General features: G+C 33.8%; 1 protein-coding gene and 1 long non-coding RNA gene across 15 annotated transcripts in view; one reads left to right on the top strand and one right to left on the bottom strand.

Annotated features, from left to right (window-relative positions):
• The window catches only part of IKZF2 (IKAROS family zinc finger 2), a 146197-nt gene that overhangs the window by 56482 nt on the left and 65847 nt on the right, over nucleotides 1-23868 (bottom strand). The window lies entirely within an intron of this gene.
• The window catches only part of LOC140625804 (uncharacterized), an 82318-nt gene that overhangs the window by 56153 nt on the left and 2297 nt on the right, over nucleotides 1-23868 (top strand). Inside the window, exons 3-5 of the long non-coding RNA XR_012025108.1 lie at nucleotides 10519-10559; nucleotides 16250-16322; nucleotides 22573-22642. This is a non-coding gene — a long non-coding RNA (uncharacterized lncRNA). The remainder of the gene's footprint in view (nucleotides 1-10518; nucleotides 10560-16249; nucleotides 16323-22572; nucleotides 22643-23868) is intronic.

Below are 23868 nucleotides of genomic sequence, written 5' to 3'. Positions count from 1 at the left end.
ATATATGTGTCTTACAAAACAACTCCCTCACATCTTTAAAGTATTCGTTTTATAAATGGTTGGACAAGTCCAGACACTGGTGTCGCTAACTGCAGCTGAGCCATTTGTGGGTAGCATTCTCAGTGTGTACATCACATCACCGCATTTCCTTTTCCTCTGCACCCTCTCTCCTCTCTCTAATATGACATTATGTATTTCTTAAACCTACTAGAGTAACTAGATCAAGACAGTGCTGATATCTGAAATACTGTTATTCTAGGAATACTGTAGTAGAAAGTTTCCCTGTACCTGAGGCAGGAAACCAGGGTCTTTATCTCCTTCTGCTACTTGACTAATTGTGAGACCTTGGAATTTTTTTTTTTTTTTTTTTTTTATTCAGCAACCTGCATCATCTGAAATATGGGAAAAATAACACTTGATGTTCATGAAAACTGCAGACTGGATAGTCTCTTTACACTAAGGATCTAGGATCCTTTTAATAGTAATATAACAGAAAACTTATTGTAATTCTTCATAATTTTTAAAATATATACTCTATCTCAACTGATACTCAGCAATGAATGATAGGTAGGGCAGTTACAGATAAACAATTGGAGGCATGGTGGTTAAGTGATTTTCCCAAGAAGACAAAGTCAGTAAATTTGTGTTTATCAAATTTATCAACAAGATCTTCAGGCTCTTAGCTAAGCTATTGTTCTGTGACATGATATTGGCTCTCCAATTAAGTAATATCAGCAATATTAGCGTTATATTTAGAACAAAAAGATCTTTCAGATACTATGAAACTATGTCCACTGGCTAAAAAAATACTAGGAATTCAAGTCTATGATGACCAAATAAAATAAAATATTTCCATAAAAGTAACTGTTGAATTTATATTTTCTATCAAGTCTAGAATATATATCTCCATTCAAAACAACTACCTCCTAATTTTTATATTTGCTCTGGTACTAAAGGGGGGTTGGTCCATGTTCCTGAAGAATTTGTCAATATACAATCCTCTAACCCACCCCCCCACTTTTTTCCTATATTCCTTGACATGCTATGACTTATCAGTGGTAGGTAAAGATAGCCATTTGAGGAATAAGTCCATATTATCAGTTTTAATCTCTAAACCAACAGTTTATGGTGGATGGCATTTTAGGACTTCCTTTGTGGTCAAATTTTGACAGTTTTGTGTCAATTGCTATAAAGATAAATCATAGCTATGAGCAGCTCATGTAGTATTTCACTTACATTTAAAGGTCTTAAAACAAAAAATACAAAATAAGTGTCCTCTTTACATGAAAAATATAGAAAAAGGGAAGACTTCTGACTCCTTGATGGTCTCCCCCAATGCATGAAATCCTATATAGCATGCCCATCATCAAACCACACACCTTTATAGCCCAGCACAGTGGCATCATTGTAGTCCAAGGATGAAGTTTCAATTTTTGGCAGACCACTTGTTCATGAGAAATGTACAATGTGGAGTAAATAAGCCTACTTTAAATAGAAATACCACAAGCAAAAAACAGTCAACCCCTCTATCCATCCTTTAAATGAATGATTTCATTTGCCAAGTCCTAAAGATTCAGTATCTGCCACTTCTTGCATATCCTTTTTTGCATTTTCATGCATCCTAGAACAAGTTTAAGATCACCTGTAACTGTCTCACCCAAAACAGCTAATTTGTCTCTCTTCTCTCTTTTGCCACTTTCCACTCTTCCAATTCATCCCCCATTATATTCAGTTGTTCAATTAATCGTCCTAAAGCAGAGCTCATATTTCTCTTCAAAATGTCTTCAGTGACCGCCCACTGTCTACAAATTAAATACAAAGGTGCTGGTGTGGAATTTAAGGACACCATCAGCACAGCTCCATCATAGCTCTCAGCCATATGTTCTATTAGTTTCTTAGTTGTTTATACTCTTTGGAATCATGTTCCAGCCATTCTTCCTGGAACACATCCCACACATCTCTACTTTCTTGTTTTTCTTCCTGGCTCCTATTACTATTTTCTAGATTCTCTATTTCTATCAATATTAGCATACCATTCAAGACCACTTATTTGCTATCTTTTTACATGAAGTATTTCCTGAGCATGAAAATACATGCTAGTGATTTTATTAGTGTATTTGCCTTAACTCTACATTCCCTATATTAAAAGATCCTTGAAAAAAAGTGCTATCTTTATTCACAGTTGTAAAACCAGCATACCCTGACATATACCAGGCACTTAGTAATTGTTGAACTATTGCTAATTTACATATTACACTCCTCTTTTTAAGTTACAGAGACCCTGCATAAATTAACCACAGGTGACAAATATATCAATACAGAATTGGGTTTTAAAGACAAAGCATTAAAAAAATAAAAAATAAATAAAAAAATAAAGACAAAGCATTATCAATATAACATTGATTAAAGGACCACTGTATGACAGGGAAGACGGTTGGTGCATAATATGTGCCTCCCGATTTAATCATGACAACCACTCACCATTAGGATAAGTACCTAATATTATCCTCATTTTACAGATGAGGATGCTCCAATGGAGTGAAGTAACATGTCTAAGTCACACAGCTACTCAGAGCCAAATCTGAGAATAGAACCCAGAACTCACTGATGACAAACTTTTGCTGTTTCCCTTATGTCACCAAAAGCAAAGTGGTTACCAGTGAAGGGGGAGGATGTTAATATGTTAATGAAGAGCAGCTCTGAATCAGTATGTGCCATCTGACATGTTTTTTGTGCATGGCTAATACAGGTGTAAGTAGTGTGCCAGTTCTGAGTAAAGAGAAATTTGTCTGAGAGCCTGTTTTGGAAGAAGACCAGCTTATACTGCCAGATTTTCTGAGCATGGATTTTATTTCATATAAGAGCAATCTACTTTGAACTGGTGTTTGGCAACCATCTGTTTAACATAGCTGTGGGAGGTTTGTGAAGCAAATTACATTGGGAAATTATCTCTTTAATAAGGGGAGTACAAATTTTTAACCAAACTTCTGTTAAGAAGTAAAATCATTACTATAAAATCCAGCTGAGTGGGCATATTCCCGAAGGGACCCAACACACTGGATTGCCAGAGGTCACTAAGGACGCTTAAACCAGGTCAGAAGGCAGAGCCGCCGGCACGCTAAAGAGAAACAGATAAGAAATGGAGCAGGGTTTCTATTACAGGGCAACATTAACAGAGGAAAGAACCGAAGCCATGCGACGTACTTTAGCAGCTTTACTGAGTCTCTGAACTGAAGTGACAGAGGAACTCAATAGCTCTTCACGCTCTGGGTTCACATATCCTTGGTTTCCAAAATCTGGTACATACAAGGCTACAGAAATTCTTTCCCTGGTGCTCATCCATAAAAACTTCACTATATGTGTGAAGTAAGAAAGGTTAACATTTGGCTCTGGGAGGCAGGACTGGTCAGTTATAAATGCACAACCAATAAAATATTTCAAGTAGTAACAAAGAGGAGAAAACTCATAGCAGTGATTAAGGAAAATGTATCTGCACAACCACCCAGTAAATTTTAACAGATCAGTGCCAGATATTTATTTTCCATAATGTAACAGCAGCAATTTTTTTTAACAATGCCCTAATGGATAGACACTTTAGATAGTCATACAGATTAAAAGGTGAAAAAAAAAATTGTTTTGCAACATAGGAGGTCCTAGGTGAATAATGGAAATGCTGGATTCAAGTACTTGTGTTTAAGTTCTTTACATGTGTGAACATTAAGTCACTTAATGTCTCCCTGTTTCCTACTGTGTAAAGTGAGGATAACATCCTCTATGTAAAAATCCTGAGACTGGGAAAGCACACAGTCACTTACAGCAGGCAGGATAGCCTGTGCTTAAGAGTATGGGATCTAGATTCAGTGCCCTTGGGTTTAAGGCCAGGTTTTTTTATTTATTAGACATATGACCTTAAGAAACCTCTCTGTCCCATTTTTCTTTTCTATAAAATCAAGATAATACTTGCCTTCTAGGGCTGTTTTGAGTATTTTATACACTTGTATATAAATACCCTTAGAACTATTTTACTTATTAATAGATTTATCAAAATATGAAAGCATATCATAAAGCGTAGGACATCAAACAAATATAAACATAGAAGTATGTGTGCTATAGGGAAGCACAAGGATGGTACAGAAGGCCTCATGAGGGAAGTGCCATTTAAGATAGCACTTACAGGTTGTATATGCTTTACATAATAAAGAGAGAAGACAGATGGCACTCAACATTGGGGGCAATCATAAAGAGAAGACAAGGCATGATACATGTTGGTTTGAGTGACACCATTTTTTTCTGAAATGCATACATTCAATGAGTAACATAAATAGAAATATCCTAAACTCTAAGAGAGTTTAAAATGGAGTGAGACATAAGAGAATTAATGTTTGTAAGGCAGTAATTTCAAAGACAAGTACTGTCAACTTATTAACAGACTGTGTTTCAACAATTACAATATGAAAGAGAAAACTCCTTAGAATTCATTCATTCAGCTATTCAAAATGACTGAGCATCTGTTCTGTACCAGGTACTGCAACGCAGCAGTGAACAAGACAGATATAGTCCCTACTATCATGGCACTTGTGATTTATGCATATATGTATATACATATACACACATATGTACATATATATATGTGTGTGTGTATATATCTTTTTTTACATAGAGCAACTATGCACAGTAAAATATTGTGGTGAGAATTACAATGACTGGTAGGCCCTCCCTCCAGAATGTAACACTACTATAAAATCTCAGTGCAAAATGTAGAGCATAAATAATCAAACACTCTCATAAGATCACTATTTCAAAAGGATAGCTTCTTCTGAATTGTAAGTAGTTACTTTAAGCATGTCATCTATCTGTGAACTGAAGTTTTGATTATTCAATGAGTTGTCTGTCTCCATATCCGGAACATCCGTTAGCCAGCTTTCTAAACCTCATAACTAAAGTATATGAAACATTCTTAAAGTGATGACACAGTTCTATGTATCACAGAGAGCAAATGAGACAGGCTAAATAAAAGGCATACCAACAGCTTTTTTAAAAAAACTTGCAAAGGTAAGTTTTTACATTCGTCAAATGTGAGAGAATTCCTTATTCATTTAAATATACTTCTTTTAAAATACTTGATATTTTCTGGTCAGATCAAAAGTAGAGTAAAATTTATAATAATTGGGTTTTATTTCTCCTATTACCTTATGATTTAGTGCTGATATCGTACATCTGTCACCTATAATTGGGTGTGTTACCTCCTAGAGACCTAGCTTCCTTAACTGTGAAATGGAGAAACACTACTTATTTGTGTAGGTAAAATAATTAAAAGCCTACCTGCCTGAGGCCAAGGCTCTTGAGGTCCCTTGAGTCTGTGATGCCTATGATTCTAGGATGTAACCAGACTATGCTTGAAATATCATGTTTAAAAAAATTGTGTAATTTGTAATAATTGTTAGCTACTTAGTATCTCAATAGAAATTTCTTTATACAAAAAGCCTGACTGATTTCTTGGCTGATCAGAATGATGTCAAGAAGCTTACCCCTTTTTCTACAAGTTTTCTTCTATAAATTTTACAGTTTCAGGTCTTAAATTTAAGTCTTTAACCCATTGTGAGTTGATTTTTGTGTTTGGTGTAAGATATGGGTTTCATCTCAGTTTCATTCTTTTGCATGTGGCTGTCCAGTTTTCTCAGTATCATTTACTGAAGAGACTATACTTTCCCTATATGTGTTCTTGGCTCCTTTGATGTAAATTAATAGACCACATATGCATGGATTGATCTCCGGGTTCTCTATTCTGTTATATTCATCTATACATCTATTTTTTATGCCAACACCATACAGTTTTGATTAGTAGAGCTTTGTAACATAGTTTGAAATCAAGAAGCATGAACAAGACAAAACTTTGTTCTTTTTTCTCAAAGGCTGTTTTGGCTATTTAGGGTCTTTTGTGGTTCCATACAAAATTTAGGATTGTTTTTTCTATTTCCATGAAAAACGTCACTGGAATTTGGATTGAAATTGCATTGCATCTATATACTGTTTTGGGTAGAACGAACATTTTAACAATACTAATTGTCCCAAACTATCAACATGGAATAGCTTTTCATTTATTTATGTCTTCTTCAGTCTCTTGCAGTTTTCAATGTACAAATCTTTTTCTCTCCTTGGTTAATTTAAATTTTCCCTAGGTATCTTTTTCTTTTTGATGCAACTGCAAATGAGATTGTTTTCTTAATGTTTCTGATAGTTTGAGGTCAGCATATAGAAACATGACTGATTTTTATATATTGATTCTGTACCCTGCAACTACACTGAATTTGGTGGTTAGTTCTAACAGTTTTTTGATGGATGTCCTTAGGCTTTTCTAAATCATGCATATAATATGTCATCTGCAGCTAAAGTCTGTAGTTTACTTCCTTTCTGAATTAGATGCCTTTTATTCCCACCCTTTTCTTTTCGTACAAAAACCACGGTAAGAAAACAACCTAAGGTGTCCAGCAATGAATAAATGGATAAGGATGTGTTACATACATACAAACATATACACATAGCCACACACATTGGAATATTATTCAGCCATGAGAAAGAAGGAAATTCTGTTGTTTATAACAACATTGATAGACACTGAGGGCATTATGCTAACTAAAGTATGCCAACAAGAGAAAGACAAATACTGCAAGTTATCATTTACATGTGGAATCTAAGAACAAGTCAAAGTCATATTACAAGGAGTAGAAAAGTATGCTACCAGGGACTGGAGGATGAGAGAAAGAAGGAGTGGCTGGTAAAAGGGTACAAACTTTCAGCTATGAGGGACTCCTAGGTGGCCCAGGGCCTGATCCTGGAGACCTGGGATCGAGTCCCGCATAAGGCTCTCTGCATGGAGCCTGCTTCTCCCTCTGCCTGTGTCTCTGCTTCTACTCTCTCTATGTCTCATGAAAAAAAATAAATAAAATCTTAAAACAAACTTTCAGCTAGATTTATAAGGTTTGAGAACCTAACGTATAATGTGGTGACTACTGTTAACTCTGGACTGTATAACTGAAATTTAATGAGTTCTAGAACATAAATGTTCTCACACACAAAAGACAAATATGTGAGGTGATAGATGTGTTAATTAACTAGATGGGAGGATTCCTTTCACAATGTATACATCAAATCATCACAATGTATACTTTAAATATCTTATAATTTCATTTGTCAATTATACTCTAATAGAGCTGAAAAACTTCAGGAAGCACTTAAAAATGAATATAATTCTTTTATACCAAATCTTTTCCTCGTTTGGGGTTCAGATAAAGATCAATTTTAGATCATAGAGTTTAAAACTCTGGCTTAAAAACAGCATTCCTAAATCCATGTCCTAACATATTTCTGAAGGTCATAGGTAAGGGCATGTTTAAATGTTCATGTACATTTATACATATAAACAGTACATACACTGGAAACCTAGTTGGTATCTGTTGAGAAGGGTCTTTATTAAGCATTAAATGTTAGCTGTTTAAGCAAAAGATAGTGCAGTTTGATTAATGTGCCATCCTCATGTGTTTCCTTCAGTTGAATTTTGGCTGGCATGGGGAGGGGGGTGGAAGCAAAACAAACAGAACATACTCAAAACTTAAAAAACGAACAAAAAAAAAGAGTGCTACAACTTCATAAAAAGCATAAAGTCCTTGACTCAAATAATGTTATGAAGACTCTTCTGAATTTTTCCTTTTTTCTACTTTGTCCCTGTCAGGATGTGAACCCTGCCATTATGTATGGCTTGCGGCTGTTTGCAAGTTTCCTCCCCATCTGGGAGTAAGAGGCAAATTGCAGGTTTCCAGGGAGGGGGAATGCACGCACTCAGGGTAGGGACTGCCTCAGCACTTCGCATGAACGGACTGTGCCAAGCCCAGTGATACTAGCTACCTTGCTCCCAGCGACAACTGGCCACCAGGTTTTGTACTTTAAGTTACTGCAAAAACACAAGTTGCTACTTTCAGAAGCCTGGAGTCTTTCTTTGCTTGAAGACAGACAAGAACCATTAAAAGTCATTTTACTTTTTTTCCACCTTCAAAAAATGAATGAAATTATTTCAGAGGCACAAGAATACCCAAATCTACATTTTTGTCACATTCATCTCAAAGTTCACTGTCCTCTTCCACATCCCAAGTACGTTGCCTTTTTTCAAAGCAGTACATGCTTACTAAAAGCACTTCATTCCGTGGGAGCTGTCAGCAATTACTGCAATGAACTTTAAATCTTTTTCCTCTAACCACTGTAGTATTCTAGAAATAATGACACAACTTCTCCCGGTTTTAAAATGTCAAGCTGACCACTCAGAAATTTAAGCTAGGTTTTTCCAGGGAGGCCCAAATGATAAGACATTTTATAAGTCTTCCATTTTATCTCCTGTTCCATTACTATAGTTCCTAACACCTTCACAGTGTAGCAACACCTTCTGGGACAAGCTGAAACTAAAACAAACCACAAAAGCTGCTACCTTAACAAAGTTAACAATATGTGCCTGGCAAGAGTAAACTACATTTTTTTTTTATCTGACACTATCTTTTGAATTAATTTTACTTTCTTCCTCACAGTGCTATTTCTAAATAGTTTAAACCTATTGCATAACTAATTTACCTAGTGGCAAGATAGCTTTTTGTAATTATGCAATGATGTTTTAAAAAAGATATTACCCAGTACATTCTACTATTTTCATGCATTTTAGGATTAAATTTATTTTCAAATATCTAGTTCAACTTTTATACACACAGAGGGAAAAAAATCTCTCTCCAGAATTTGAATTAATTTAATTAAACTAATGAAGCTTTACATTCTAAGCTGACACCAGAATTACCAGATTTATAAGGTTAATAGGAATATAATAAAATCTTGATATAGTTTTTCAGATAATATAGAAAGCATAAGACTTATAATTTTAACTACGCTCAATTTTGGCAAAGAAAGGTGCATTATTTAAGAAAGAGCCATGCAGAGATCAAGTAAGGTTTAAATGGCATGCGTATCTTCGAGCATACAAAGGAAAAACAAATTAAGGCAAGGGATCCTGATAAATCACTTTTACCAACAGAAAACTTAGCATCTCCCTTCAGATATTAAAACTCTTGTTACTGCTTCCATCAAATATTTAGTGTATGCTTGGGAAGGCACTGGGTTGTACTCCAAGATCAGAGAATTCGCTGGCTTTCATGATGTTGCTTTCACATCATCACTTTCCCATAAAAGTGGATAAATAAGCAAATCCATTCACATTCACTCAGTACACATTTATAGGATGCAATCTATACACTGGATACACTGCTAAGTGTTGGAGACACAAGGGTGAACAAGACAAGCATGGGTTATAGTCTGGTTAAAGATGGAGATGATAAAAAAAATTAAAAGAAAAAAAAAAAAGATGGAGATGATCCCAATAATGCAGGTGGTTCTCTGACAGGGAGCATCGGGGAATACATGTCTCAGTGACACAATATACAGAATCTTAGAGGAAGAAAAAGAAAAAGATAGGAAAACCAATGATAGGATCTAGTCTCTCAAAATAGTACCACTAACCAAGAATCAAGGATCTTAAAGGTGAAATCCAGTGTCAATGTGGCCACAGGAATGTATTAATTATATAAACTGGGCCAGTTTAAAATGGCTAGCAATGGAAAGAATAGGTGAAAAGATAGGGAGAAGTACCAAAATTTAGTGAACTTCCATTTTATCAAATATACTTCAACATCAGCCATTTGATTCCCAATTTTTTCTGGTAGGTATCAGTTTTGTTTTATAAAAAAGGAAGCTGAGGATATGGACCACATGATAAAGCTGAATAATACCATGACTCTGAGCCAGTCAAATACCCTCATAATAAATTGACTACAAAGGAAACCAAATGAGGAAAAAATCCAACTTCTACAAATATGTGAATTCAAAGTTCATTTTCTACTGATGGTGTCATCTTAAGGCATTCATATTTTACTAGGTACTATGCAAATATTTATTGGTAACTAACCTCAGAGTAATACAGAATAAAGATCTACATCAAGCAAAATACAAACTCACTAAGTAGCATGCAAAAGAGTGAAAAGCAACATAATAAATATAAAAGTACAAAGAATTTGCAGAGAAATGGAACTGAAAGAAATAAATGGGTCTAACCACTAGATCTTTATGACTGATTTTAAGGTGGCAAAAGTCTGAGTGTTCATTCACTCCAAAAAAATGTCTGGGGTACAACTGTTGTAGCAGATACTCTACTAAACAATAAAGATATAGTGACAATCAAATCAGACATAGTCATTACTTTCATATTCTGCTCATTTCTGGTGGAGACAAAGGGAGATGACAACCTTGCAAGAGCCTATTTGTATGAAAGGAAGAGGCAGTAGAAAGGCAAAGAATGTGAAACAAGAAAGGCTCAGAGCAATTCCCTAAAATTCCTATAATTAAGAACTTGTAGCCCTACCACATAGCCCTTTATCAGAAATAACTTCATTTCATTAATGTTTTATTAATTTGAATTTTTGTTCTTTGTAGGTAAATAACAGAGCAAAATATTTACTGTTGGAAATATACATGTAAGTATCAGCTGACATTCTCACTAATAATTCCTAGATTGTCTCCATCAAAAATAAAAATAAAAGTAGCTAACTGCTGGTTTTTTGGGGGTTTTGTTTTGTTTTGTTTTTTACTGTGAAGGTAGCTCCATCATTTGAGTGAACCCTGAAAAAAAATAAAACATATACACACACAAAATTTGAATGAAACTCTAAAATGCAACCTCTTCAACCCATTATATTCACCATCATTAGATATAAGATTGCTCTGACAAGTAATAGAACATTTGGTCAAAAAGTAATAGCTTGGTTAAAATTTCTAGGTGCTGATGATAATAGTTGCAAGCTTTCACTATGCTGCCATATTATCAGTCTTAATGAAATTCACTTGTCAGTTCCATTTTGGAACAGTGAATGCTTGCACTGCATGACAAGGGTAAAATTAAAATCTCTTTTCCTAATCAAATCAGCTAACAATGAAAAATAAAAAGAAGTAACTCAGAAATTTCTGTCACTAATTGGTCAAAAAAGATTAGCCTTCAGATTCCTTTTGTTTGTTTGTTTGTTTCCACTGGTGATCTCTTCAAATATTACTAGTTAGCTGCTTCTTTTAAGCTGTCTCCAGCAAGTATATTGAGTAAAACGAGTCAAAAATATGTCAGTAAGGCAAAATACAGTGGTAAAGGATTTATTTCTACCCCAGCTGCGGGTTTGATTATGATTATCATTCATTGGGTATTGAACACATAGTGTTGGGAATATGCCACTGAGCAGTTCACTGTAAAATAGAGAAGGCAAAGATACTCTACATATCTTGACTTTAATTATGAATTCCTATAAGGCTTAGTGAATTTCAACAGTCTCACAAGTAAGCCTAATAAGAGAAGAGGTGATATTTATCTTTTAAATCTCATTTGCAGGGCATCTTATCAAGCCTAGAGACTTGATTAGAGATTTCGTATTTCTACTGTTCTTATTTTAAGCCTTTGCTGAAAAGTGCTAAGCATGGCAACCCAATAAAAACTAAGTATATCCTAGAAGATGAAATGAAAATTCAACTCAAATGACACATGAGCCTGATGAAGTATAGGCAATGAAACCCACCCAGCTGGACCCTGAATTTATTCTCCATTCTGTAAATTTTATGCTACTTCGTGTTGTTCTATACTCTCAATGTCCAATTTTTAACTTATTAATCCATTTAATAATACATATATTTAACAAATATTATAATATTACCACCTGGTACAAGTGCACAATTGTCCTGGCTACAAGAAGGCAGAAGTTTTAAAGGAATGGATGTAAATATTTTCCTTAAAAACCTTAAAATCTACTTAAGCAATACATCGTAAGTCCATTACACTTTGTGATTTAGGAGAAATACCAAAATAAAGTCTATTTTTTTCATTCCTTGAGAAACATCATAAATGAAGATTAATAAAGAAAATCAATGTAATTAATGTGGTCCTAGGAAATGATATACAATAAACCAACCACAAAATTAGAAGATGCTTGGATTCTTTTGGTTAATAATAGACTTCAATGAGTAAAAATAAACATTATATATCAGTTTCCCAATGAGTAAAATGGAAATAAACTAACTCCATATTTATCACAGAATAACTCTATAAAAGTCAAACAGAAAAACATTTCCAGGGAAGTATTATACAAATATTTTCTCATAATGATAAAAATTTTTAGAGTTATGACAGAGAATTATTCAAAGCTTGATAGGTAACTGATAGCATGTTATATCCTTGAAGGGTATACATCTTATACCACAAGAAAAGTAGCAGAAAAATCAACGTACACTTATACCTTTCCAAAATACAAACTTCATATTAAATATGTAAAGTTCAAATCAGGGAAGTGAAAGCCACATTAACATCTAAGAAAACAAAAGTCTGTACAAACATATATAATGTAAATTAAATTCAAAAAGATGTAAAGAACCATCTCTAAAAATCTGGAAATTGAGAAAAAGTAAATTTCAATTTCATTTATTAATCCTTGGGCCTCAGAAACATGTACCCATTTGACCCAATTTCCACAATCATATTTCCCCAGTCTCTTGAATGTATATATTTTTATATCCTCTTAAACTTAAAAACATAACAATATTTTCCTTTATTTTGTTGCAAATGTCCAGAGCATTGACCTAAACATTAGACTAATTAATAGCATAGCAAAAGAGTAAGAAAACAAGAACTCTGATGAGACAGATCCATCTGAAATTAAAAACAAGAACACACACAGACACACACAAAGAAACAAGAACACAGTATTTGTTTCTCCTATGTTCCCTTCACTGGTAATCCAATATAAAGGTAAATCTAAAGGAATAAAATTATTCTGATATAAACATTATATATACAAATATTTATGTCAAAGATTAAAATTCAGACTGAACATTATATAGAAATCACAGAAGCAAAATAAAACTCTTAAATCCAATAGACCACTTATGCTTTCATAATTTCGTGTGTGTGTGTGTGTGTGTGTGTGTGTGTGTGTGTGTAAGACTGGCATAGCATTAATGAATGCAAAGAAGCAATGTTTTAAATTTCACTTGGAATGTAGATTCTGTGCTGTACATCAATATTTACAAAGTTTTGCTATAGTAATAGTATACTAAATTTTCTGAAGTTATTATAATTACCCCCCAAAACCTCAAACCTTCCCCTTGTATAGTCTGCAAAAATCTCATTATTAATATGATATAGAAAACTATTATTATAATTATAGTTATAAGTATTACAAATTATTCTCTCTAAATATAAGCCTAATTTAGTTGGCTTTTTTTTTTTTTTTTTTTTTTTTTTTTGAGAGTGTGAGAGAGTGGTGGGGAGGGGTAGAGGGACAGAGAGAGAGAGAATCTTAGGCAGGCTCCCTGTCCAGCAAGGAGCCAGATGCGTGGCTCAATCTCAGGATTCTGATATCATGACTTGAGCCAAAATCAAGAGTCGGACATTTACCTGACTGAGCCACTCACACCTCCCCCTTTTTTTGAACTCCAAGTACAAACTTTATTCCTATTACAAAGATACAATGAAATAGCAGTTGTCTTCTTAAAACTGACTTTTAGTGATTTGAATTATGAGCATGGTTTTCCAGGAAACAATCCGAAAATGGCATACAAATTAACTGTTTCTCAGCCATCTACTGTACTGAAACCCTATTATTAACATGACTTAGTCTCACCTAAAGAGAAACGCTTAAGTCCATACCACCGTAATTTTGTTCAGTTAAAGTCTGCTGGCTTCATATAGCCTTTTCAGTATTTTAACATATGTTTCATTCCCATTCATCACCATTAAATATAAAATAGAAAATCCCACTGAGAAAAGTTTTCTAAATGTTGTACCATGTATTACTGAAATAATCTATTGGAAAATGCTATATGTGTTTATATTCATTAGCAAAATGGTCATTTAAATTTTTAAGCATATCAGCAGAAATATTTAAGATTAACCAAGAAATAGGTAAAAAGGTCAAGTATGTTTGGGTTGCACTCAGTAGAAAAAATATAATATCTTATGCTATATGTGAATTCAAAGGTAGATATTATTATAGTATCATTAGTATAAATTTATTTTTTAAGTGACACACAATTTGCTATGGATGTTATCTAAATACATGTTTATCAATTTGTATTTGTCATTTGAGAATTCTAGTACAAATATTGCTTTTCTGAGGTAGTATGAAAATCTTAAGAAAATACAACTAGGTAAGCAGCACACCTGGGTGGCTCAGTCAGTTAAGATTCCAACTCTTAATTTTGGCTCAGGTCATGATCTCAGGGTCGTGGGTTTGAGCTCCACAATTCTCTTTTTCTCTCAAAAATAAATAAATAAATAAATAAATAAATAAATAAATAAACAAACAAACAAACAAACAAATAAATAAATAAATAAATAAAATACAACTAGTTATCCTCAAGGGAAACATTTCATTAATTTTTCACTAACTGATGCTATATGCTGACACAATACCCATTAACTAATTTATACTAAACACACTAAGCATATATATATTGCTCATCCTTGTTTAGGTGAAAAAAATGCACATTAACATTTTCATGTGACTTCTATCTTTGTATAATTCAAGTACTGATATGCAACCTAAAGTATATGGAAATAAGATTCATGATCTTTCTTCACTTTAGATGAAAATTATCAAAGGACCCATGGGCATAAAATACTCACAAACAAACACTGAGAACCACCACCCAGACACTGGACTCTATCAAATTTAGGTTAATGGAACGCAGCAAAGACCAAAGTGGATGTGGCATCACAGCAACTCATATACAGATATTAAAACACACACACTAATAACTATGGTTTTTAAAAAATAACATGGGGTTTTTTCCTAACCCTTTTCTATACATCAAATCACTTAAACTAAAACTGGACTTTTGTAAACAGGCAGGAAAAATGACAAATTAAGCCTCCTATAACCCCATTACAAAACCTGAAATTTCTGCAAGGATGAAGTTGTCCCATGGATTACCACATAGTTTTTCCCTTACATAGAAAAATCTACTTAGAGCTATTTCATTTGTTCCAAAACACTAAAATAGGAAAAAGGTTCCTAATATATAATGTCATTTCTGAAAAATTAACAATAATAAAATCCCTAAATACAAGATATAAACAAGATATGAATAAGACACAGAAGTATTTATGTAAGTACTGAGCACTAACGTGCTCCAAGTGCTACTGGAGCTCCAAGACAGAAGTATTTGGAGGCAAATAATGTATATCAGGCATATAATGCTTATGTGAAAATTACGTATGATGGCTTGCAATGTAGTTATATTGATATAGCACTTGTATTTTGTCCCCTATTTAAAGTAAAGTAGATAATGTATGTGAAGTTCTTTTTAACTCTAAAAGCCAAATGCATGTAATAACTATGGTTATTATGATATATTGGAATTAAATATTGGATATATCAATTGGATACTGTCACTTCCTTATACTCAACACTACGGAATGGTTATTCGTTTTCAATTATTCAGGAAAATTTCTGTATGTTATCTTAAATTAAAGCTTGAAAGAGATCCCACTTCTGTATCTAAACTCTACAATTCACTATAAAAAAAACAAAGTGTATGAACTTAGAAAATCGGGAGGCATATAACTAATGTACAAATCATTTCAAGAAAAATCCTGGTTATCACAGAATTAAATACTGTTACACGTTAGCACAAATCTACCAAAAGGACTATGGAACATCTTTATACAGGCTGTTTTAAAAATGACACAAATTTCCATCTTACCTATGTGAGATTCACCAAGTCTGGTATATGTAAGGGAAGGGAGGAGAAATGTGTGGGAAATATCAGAAAGGGAGACAGAACACAAAGACTCCTAACTCTGGGAAACGAACGAGGAGAGGGCTTATTTTAATGACTTCCCAGGGACTTAATTCTTCATTTCAAGAATTTCAACATGAAAATGAATATCAGAATGGAAGACAAATATGTATACTAATTGTCATTTTTTTGCATTAGTGTTTCTTAAAATGTACTCCTGAAGAGCACAAACATTCCATATGTTAAGTTGAAGTATTCCACAGCTAAAGTAAAGTAGTACTGTTTTTTCTCATCTCAGAAAGTCAATTACTAGAATTTTCCAAAGCTAAACTTTGTGTAAAAGTTTTATTAAGTTGCCATTAACTATATCTTATCTATATCTTATCTATAGTGCATGCTGGTGAACAATAAAATGAATGAAAATAACAAATGAACATGATCTTTGTAGGACAACATCTTACATGGTAAATACTAACTTCTGAAAAATATCAGCAGTTTGATATGAAAGGACAAGCCCATCATAGTTGAGGTTAACTCTATTAAAAAAACGCAAATAGTGCATTTTTTTTTTTTTTGGTTTTTAGTTTCTCTTTTTTATTTTGAACGGTGATCTGAAGGAGTACCTACTAGTAACAAAATCTATACATAAACCACCATCATAGATTTCTTTCATATTACTAGAGGGGAAGCTCATGCTGTCCCACCACAATTAGGCAGAGTATGTTTGTCAGTCTAAATAAAACTGTATAAAAAAATAACAACAAGATAAAAAACAAAAAAACAAACAAAAAAACAAAACCTTTTTTTCTTTACTTTTGAATACAATGGGCAAAGTTTGCCATCTCCTTATTTTTTTTAGCTACTTCCATTTTTTCCAAAGTATTCACCTAATTTGTACCCATGTTTTTCTGCTCTCCATTTTAACATCCAATTTGTCCTTTCCATAGCATATCCTAAATGAACAACACTCTGTATATGCTATCCTGTCACCTGCCCCCATTAAAATTCACTGATCATTTCACCCATTCCTTGGAACTGTGACAAAAGCTTTTAAGAAACAAATTACCTAATATGATAAACTGATGAACCATTTCTAGCAAAAAACTTGATTAACATTCAAAAACCATACATACCCCAATTCCATTTCTGATAACTAAGAACTAGAAAGTTCAAAGGAACAAAAGGAATAAAAATACTTTTAAGAGGAAAAGTAAGAAGCACCAAGCCTGAACTACTATGTACCCTGGAAAATATAATATATGTATATAGTATGTTCAGTTCCTTTTTTTTCCTGAGATTTTATTATCTAATCATGAGAGACATAGAGAGGGAAGCAGAGACAGGCAGAGGGAGAAGCAGGCTCCCCATTGTCGGACTTGATCTGGTTTGTTCAATTCTGATGTGATAACCAAGAAAGAAAGAGTCTTTTGCTCACTCAGTAATTCATAAACCCTTAAAGAAGTTGGAGACCTGCTTTAAAATAATATCTGAGGGCAAGTAACTTGGGTATAGCTAAGAAAACACTAACTATGAACTAGTAATAGCTGAAGTTGGATAATGGATTCATGAAGGTTCATTTAGAATCTACTCCTGTATATATTCACATTTTTCCATACTAAAAGAGAAAAAAAGAAGAAAAAAATCAATCAATCCAGTGCCAACAGTTACAAAAATGCAGCAAGTATAATTGAGAACTTTGAAAACAGTTGAAATAGAAAAGTGATCAGAAAGAAAAAAAACATTTAACAATGCATGACAATAAGAATAAGGGTAAAATGCAAATGATTAAGACTATATAAGTGAAAACTAAATGTTTGTAAAATACTTCAAAAAATTTCTTAAATCTAGCAAAATTTCAGCAATCTTAATGATTTTTAAAGGAACAGTATTAGTTTTCAAAAGAATGACAAAATTAAGCTTATGAGTTAGCAAAAAATGGTTTGCTGGTAATGAAACAAACTCTATGATACCAAACACATCATTGATTCAAAATCCTAACTAACTCTAATAAGCTTGATAACTGCAACACACATGTTGGGGGGAAAGGCCACTTACTAAGTTCTCTCCAGAACCTGTTTAATAGATGTTTGGCAGTCACGATCTATTCTTAAATTAGTCCAAATCATTAAAAATGCCTTTAATAAAGATTTTTTTTAAGTGTTAGGCTGGAATTTTTTTAGCATAAATCTATTAAAAGTGATAAAAAAACAATTTAAGTTTCTATTCATTTGTTCAGCTTTAAGTTAGGTGGAATCATAAGCCTAGAGGCCAGAAAGATGAATAAGGTAGAACCACTGACCCTGAAACTCAAGGGGAGACATAACAGGTGAGGGGAGAGCACAAGAGGTAGTAGTTCAGGAAAATTCATAGCCTACAGAGCTGGCCAGTGGTTATCCTAGCAATCAACCAACTGGAACATGGCCCAAAGGTACAATGGAATCAAGACTGAACTAGAACAGAAGGCAAAAAAGACCAGGTATATGAGTATGGCAATATTACATTCAATTTAACTCCAAAACCCACAATATCCTCAAAGCAGATGAAAGACAGGTGATTGGCCATGATCCAAAATGAAGCAGCAGAAAGCATTCATTCTTTTAAATACTTTTTGAATTATAAAGAGCTCAGTCTAGTAGAGACAGAAAATCAAGAAATAATGAGAATATTGTGTGATGAGTACACAAGACATTCAAAACCCCAGAGCAAACCATAAACTCAAGCCCTGAGGAACCGAGGTACCAAGGTCAAGTCAGGACGATCAAATGTAACTCTGTACTCAACTAGTGAGCCACCACACAGCTCCAGATTTTCTCCTTAAATGAAGAAATATTTCCCCTTTTTAATGGCCTAGAATCTGAGTCCATTAAAGATAACTAGCTGTTAAGATCAGTGGTCAGGCTGCAAAGTCAGGCAGATCATTAAATATATTTTAATAAGAAATAAACTAGAACTAAACTACAGACTCAATAAAGGTCTGTAAGGAACTAGTGAAACACACGATCAAGTTAAAGGTAAGTGAGGTTGACTGCAAGTTACCAATAATTAGGCAGAAAGCTAAGATTTCTGGTAATATAGCAAATGGGAATTTACTTTTCCAGTTGTTTTCTACTCAGCAGTATTGTTTACTATACATTAAAACAACTTATCATGAACTCCAGCAGCAATAAATACATAATGAAGACTTGCTATGTGAAAATTATTGTACAAGGGCACCTGGGTGGCTCAGTGGTTGTGCATCTGCATTTTGTTCAGTCATGATCCCAGGGTCCTGGGATCAAGGCCCACATCAGGCTCCTTGCAGAGAACCTGCTTCTCCCTCTGCCTGTGTCTCTCTCTGCCCCCTCTCTGTGTCTCTCACGAATAAGTAAATAAATAAAAAACCTTTAAAAAAATAAAGATTATTGTGTTAACTTTAGGAAATAAAGAAGTAATAAAGAATGATCTTTAAACTCAAGAAACTTACAGCCACAGTAAGTAGAACATGCAACTCTTGATCTCAGGGTTGTAAGTTTGAGCTTCACAGTGCATGTAGAGATTGTTTAAAAATAAAATCTCAAAAAAAAATTTAAAAAAGAATCTTACAGCCAAATTAAGGAAATAAAATAACTACCTAAGTATATGAACAAATATACAAAGTAGGACATGTGTCAGATAAGTGTTTTCCTTTATTTACCAATGTAATTTTTCACTAGCTTAACCTTTCATGTTACATTCATGCTGTAGTTATAAGATTTATAATAAAAAATACTGATAAAAGGAGCAAAAGGCGATTATGGAATCAGTATTAATGGTGGCAATGAGCAAATCTATGAACAAATCAATTCTAAAACTCAAAGTTGGGATCCCTGGGTGGCTCTGCGGTTGAGCGTCTGCCTTCAGCTCAGGGCATGATTCCGGAGTCCCGGGATCGAATCCCACATTGGGCTCCCTGCATGGAGCCTGCTTCTCCCTCTGTCTATGTCTCTGCCTCTCTCTCTCTCTCTGTGTGTGTCTCTCATGAAAAAAATAAATAATATCTTTAAAAAAAAATAAAAAATAAACCTCAAAGTTTATAGGGTACAGATCTTATATATACAGTCAGGATCCCCTGCCATTCAAATTACTCAAAGCCATCAGTGTATGAGACATGAAAGAATATTTAGATCACCTGACTTGAATGATATGAAGCAAGAATTAAAAACATTCTTCTTCAGAGTTTGGTTGAGTATGTGAATAAGAAATACCTGCTGTCAACTCTACACAAATACTAAAAGGCTTGTAAATTTTCCTGACAATTGTTTTTGAGGAGTTTTTCAAAAAAAGAAGTTGTTATATCCATAGGGATGTTTTCACTAGGTTTGACTGTTCACATTTTCCTTTTGGATGCTGAAATATGCTTGAAAAAACAATTTCAAAGGAGAGATTTTGCTTTGCTTTACAGGGTTATTAGCAATTCATTTAAGTCCCCAAAAAGCATTTTATATTTATTTTCTTTAATGTGTATTCTCATATGATGGTAATTTTATACCTTTAATACAAGATAATAAATTTTCAAGCGTTCAGTTAAAATGAACCATATGGGTGAAAAACTATCAAAACCTATAGCACAGAAAGCAAGAAATATTAAAATTAAATAATGAAAACACTCGCTTTTACAATGTTTTAAGTTTAAGCAACCTGCATAAGCTCTCATGTAAAGGACAGATTTTGAAATAAGTCAGGCCTTGGCTCAAATACCCAAAACAACACTTATCATTTACCAATTATTCAAGTACCCTTGTCTAAGCCACAGTAAAGTGAGCAAAAGCTCATCCTCATTTCAAATTCCAAAGTTGTCATTTACCAGTTGTGTATCATAGGGCAAGTTGGTTGGCCTCATTTTCCCTCTCCTAGAATGTTTCCCTGATTAAATAATAATAATAATAATAATAATAAGAAGAAGAAGAAGAAGAAGAAGAAGAAGAAGAAGAAGAAGAAGAAGAAGAAGAAGAAGAAAACACTACTTCCCAGAGATACTTTAAAGATTAAATGGTATAAAAAGTACATGAAATCATCTCACATAAAGCCTAGCACATAGTGGCACTCAATAGATGTTAGTTCCATTCCTTGTTCCTTCTCCATTGAATTCTAACCTACAGTTTGCACATACAGTATTAGTTTAATTCCTACAGCCAGTATTAGAAAAGTGCTTGGTAATTATTTTTACTATAACTTGGGAAAAGAAATGAATATCTAAAGTCTTATAGAAGTATACAGAAAGTATTTTTAAAATAATCATAATATGATAAAATATATGAATAAAAAATCATCTATGTCACTCTGAAACGAGAATATACTTGAGAAGATAAAAATCATGGCTTTCCCCTAACCTTAATGTTCCATGATGGCAGGTTTCATGTCTACCTTCATCAGCTGATGTCTTCCCAACCCAGAGAGAGTACTAGATATATAGTAGATAGTCCATTAATACTGTCATACTTATAAATGAATGAATGAATGTGCAAAGGATATTATTCACTTCCCCATTAAATATTAAGAGACTTCAATCTTGGGAAATTCTCTTTGTTACTCATTTGAAAACCTCTGCAGCCTTATATAATTTATTTTTAATTTTTAAAAATATATTGAGTATAGTTGACAATGTTACACTAGTTTCAGGTGTACAACTTAATTATTTGACAAGTTTATACATTATGGTATGTTCACTGTAAGAACAGCTGCCATCTGTCCTATTATATACCTATTAAAATATCAATGACTTTCTTATGCTCTGCTTTTTATTATGACTTACTCATTGCATCATTGAAATCTATATAATGTGAAAACAACAAAACACAGATTCCCTCAACTGTCTCTTCTTTAAGTATTTTCTAAGTTGCTACAAAGTCCCAAGCTCCTGTTGGAATGTGCATAACTTAAAAGCCTTTCATACAGGGAAAAATATTAGCATGACTTTTTTTTTTTTTTTTTTTAATTTACGACAGTCACACACACACACAGAGAAAGAGAGAGAGAGAGAGAGAGAGAGAGAGAGAGGCAGAGACATAGGCAGAGGGAGAAGCAGGCTCCATGCACTGGGAGCCCGACGTGGGATTCGATCCCGGGTCTCCAGGATCACGCCCTGGGCCAAAGGCAGGCGCTAAACCGCTGTGCCACCCAGGAATCCCTAGCATGACTTTTCTAATCTGAAAAACAACAATAATAGTAACCTTTGTTGAAGTCATATTTTGCAAACTTTGCAGTGCTTTCCTGTTTCCCCATCACACTGATATAATGCTCTTTGCTCATGCAATATTCCTCTTCACTAGATGTCCTTTTTGTCCTCATTTTCCTGCTTTCATCATGCCAGGTAGACCCCCAATGTTATTTCCTCAAAGGATATCTCTTTCTGGCCTATTTTAGCAAAATTAATGTCTTCCATCAGAGCAGTACACCCGTTATAAGGGGAGTGATATGATTTAAACTCACTTCTCTTAAACTCTGCACTGTCACCTGAGAACAATCTTACTCATCTCTGCATTCCAAGGATTTAACACAGTGGCTGGCACATAGTAATATTCAGAAAATCTTCACTGAAACAAATTGAATCCTTTCCCAAATTACCTTCCTAATTTGTTATAAAGACACTTAGAAAACAGGTGTTGTTAAAAGCAATTTTTAGTAAGCATTTTTTTAAATAAGAAGATGAGATCTATTTTATTAAAAAGTGCTAAAAAGCAACTAAATATTTTCTAGATTATATATATTATCCAACAGACAGGCTTTTGGACACATGCTCATGTTACCAGCCAAATTCACCAGTAAGGTAAGTGATATCATAGACACTTTACAGATTGAATGGCATGTATAATAACATATTAACATCATATTAACATCTTAAATATGATTTCATTTAAATGAGGCTTTGTTTTTTAAAAACAATCTGGTTTAAGTCTTTATTCACTGTATTCTCATACCAGAAACTATTTTTAAAGCTTATTTACAAAAGCTAATAAAACTGGAGTTTATTCATCAGCCCATAAGAGTCAGCGTGCTAGTTTCACTGTGGTGTAATAAAAGAATGAGAGAGTAGCTATCTACTCAGCAAAGGTGTTGCAGCATTAATGACAGGGAAACTGACCTGAGAAAAACATCTGAAACCCACAACATAATCTGTAGAATGAGGGAGGCGACACTGCCACTCAATACAACGCACTCTGTTTAAGAATTACCTTATTCTGATGTATAACGTCTTTACGTTTTGCCATGTATACAGAAGAGCAGGTCTCTATGCTTGATTATCCTTAAGGAGGTTGCACCCTTGTTAATGATAGGTGTCAAGATCTCCCAAAGAGATGGACTTTACTCACTGGAAAATGTTGAGACTTTCCGGGATCACTCTGGCCAAGTTCTTAAACTTGAGAAGGTGGTGATTAAAAGTTAGCAAGTGGCTCTGTTGTGGTGAGATGTGGGGTAAAGAATAATGGCTAAACCAAACTACAGACAACACCAAATACGAACTTTACCAAATTATAGAATTCAAGACTGCTTAGTCCAGGAATCACCACCCCAGTAAAGAGGAAGAATTAATTGGACTTAGGAAAACTTTTGAATTTTCACCTAAACACTATACTAATTAATGAATCTTACGTTCTTTAATATTCGGCAATACCTTACTATTTAAATATAACTCTGAATATAGACATGTAGAATACAGGGAAAGAATCTCTGGAATGTTGTAACTGTTTGAATAGTTCCTATCCTGCAAATACCTGCATCCAAAAAGGAGAGAGTGAGAGAGAGACAGACAGACAGACAGACAGGCTGCAAGAAAGTTGCAAATGTTACTAATTTATCAGTACTAAACTCTCTCAAAATATAGTTTTAACAATGCAAAATAGTGTATGACATGTACAAGTCACAAAAATCAGACTAAAATAGCACTAAATTTCCATGGACAAGAATGTCACCTGTGGCTGTGGGGAAGCAGAAGTGATCTTGATGTGGTATTAAGTTAATTCCACTTATTTTTCACACATAAACATTAGCCGT

The sequence above is a fragment of the Canis lupus genome, chromosome 36 (genome assembly GCF_048164855.1).
Source record: "Canis lupus baileyi chromosome 36, mCanLup2.hap1, whole genome shotgun sequence".
In the NCBI taxonomy this organism is placed as follows: domain Eukaryota; kingdom Metazoa; phylum Chordata; class Mammalia; order Carnivora; family Canidae; genus Canis; species Canis lupus.
The sequence above is the reverse complement of the archived record's forward strand: the minus strand, read 5'-3'. Positions and strand labels throughout refer to the sequence as shown.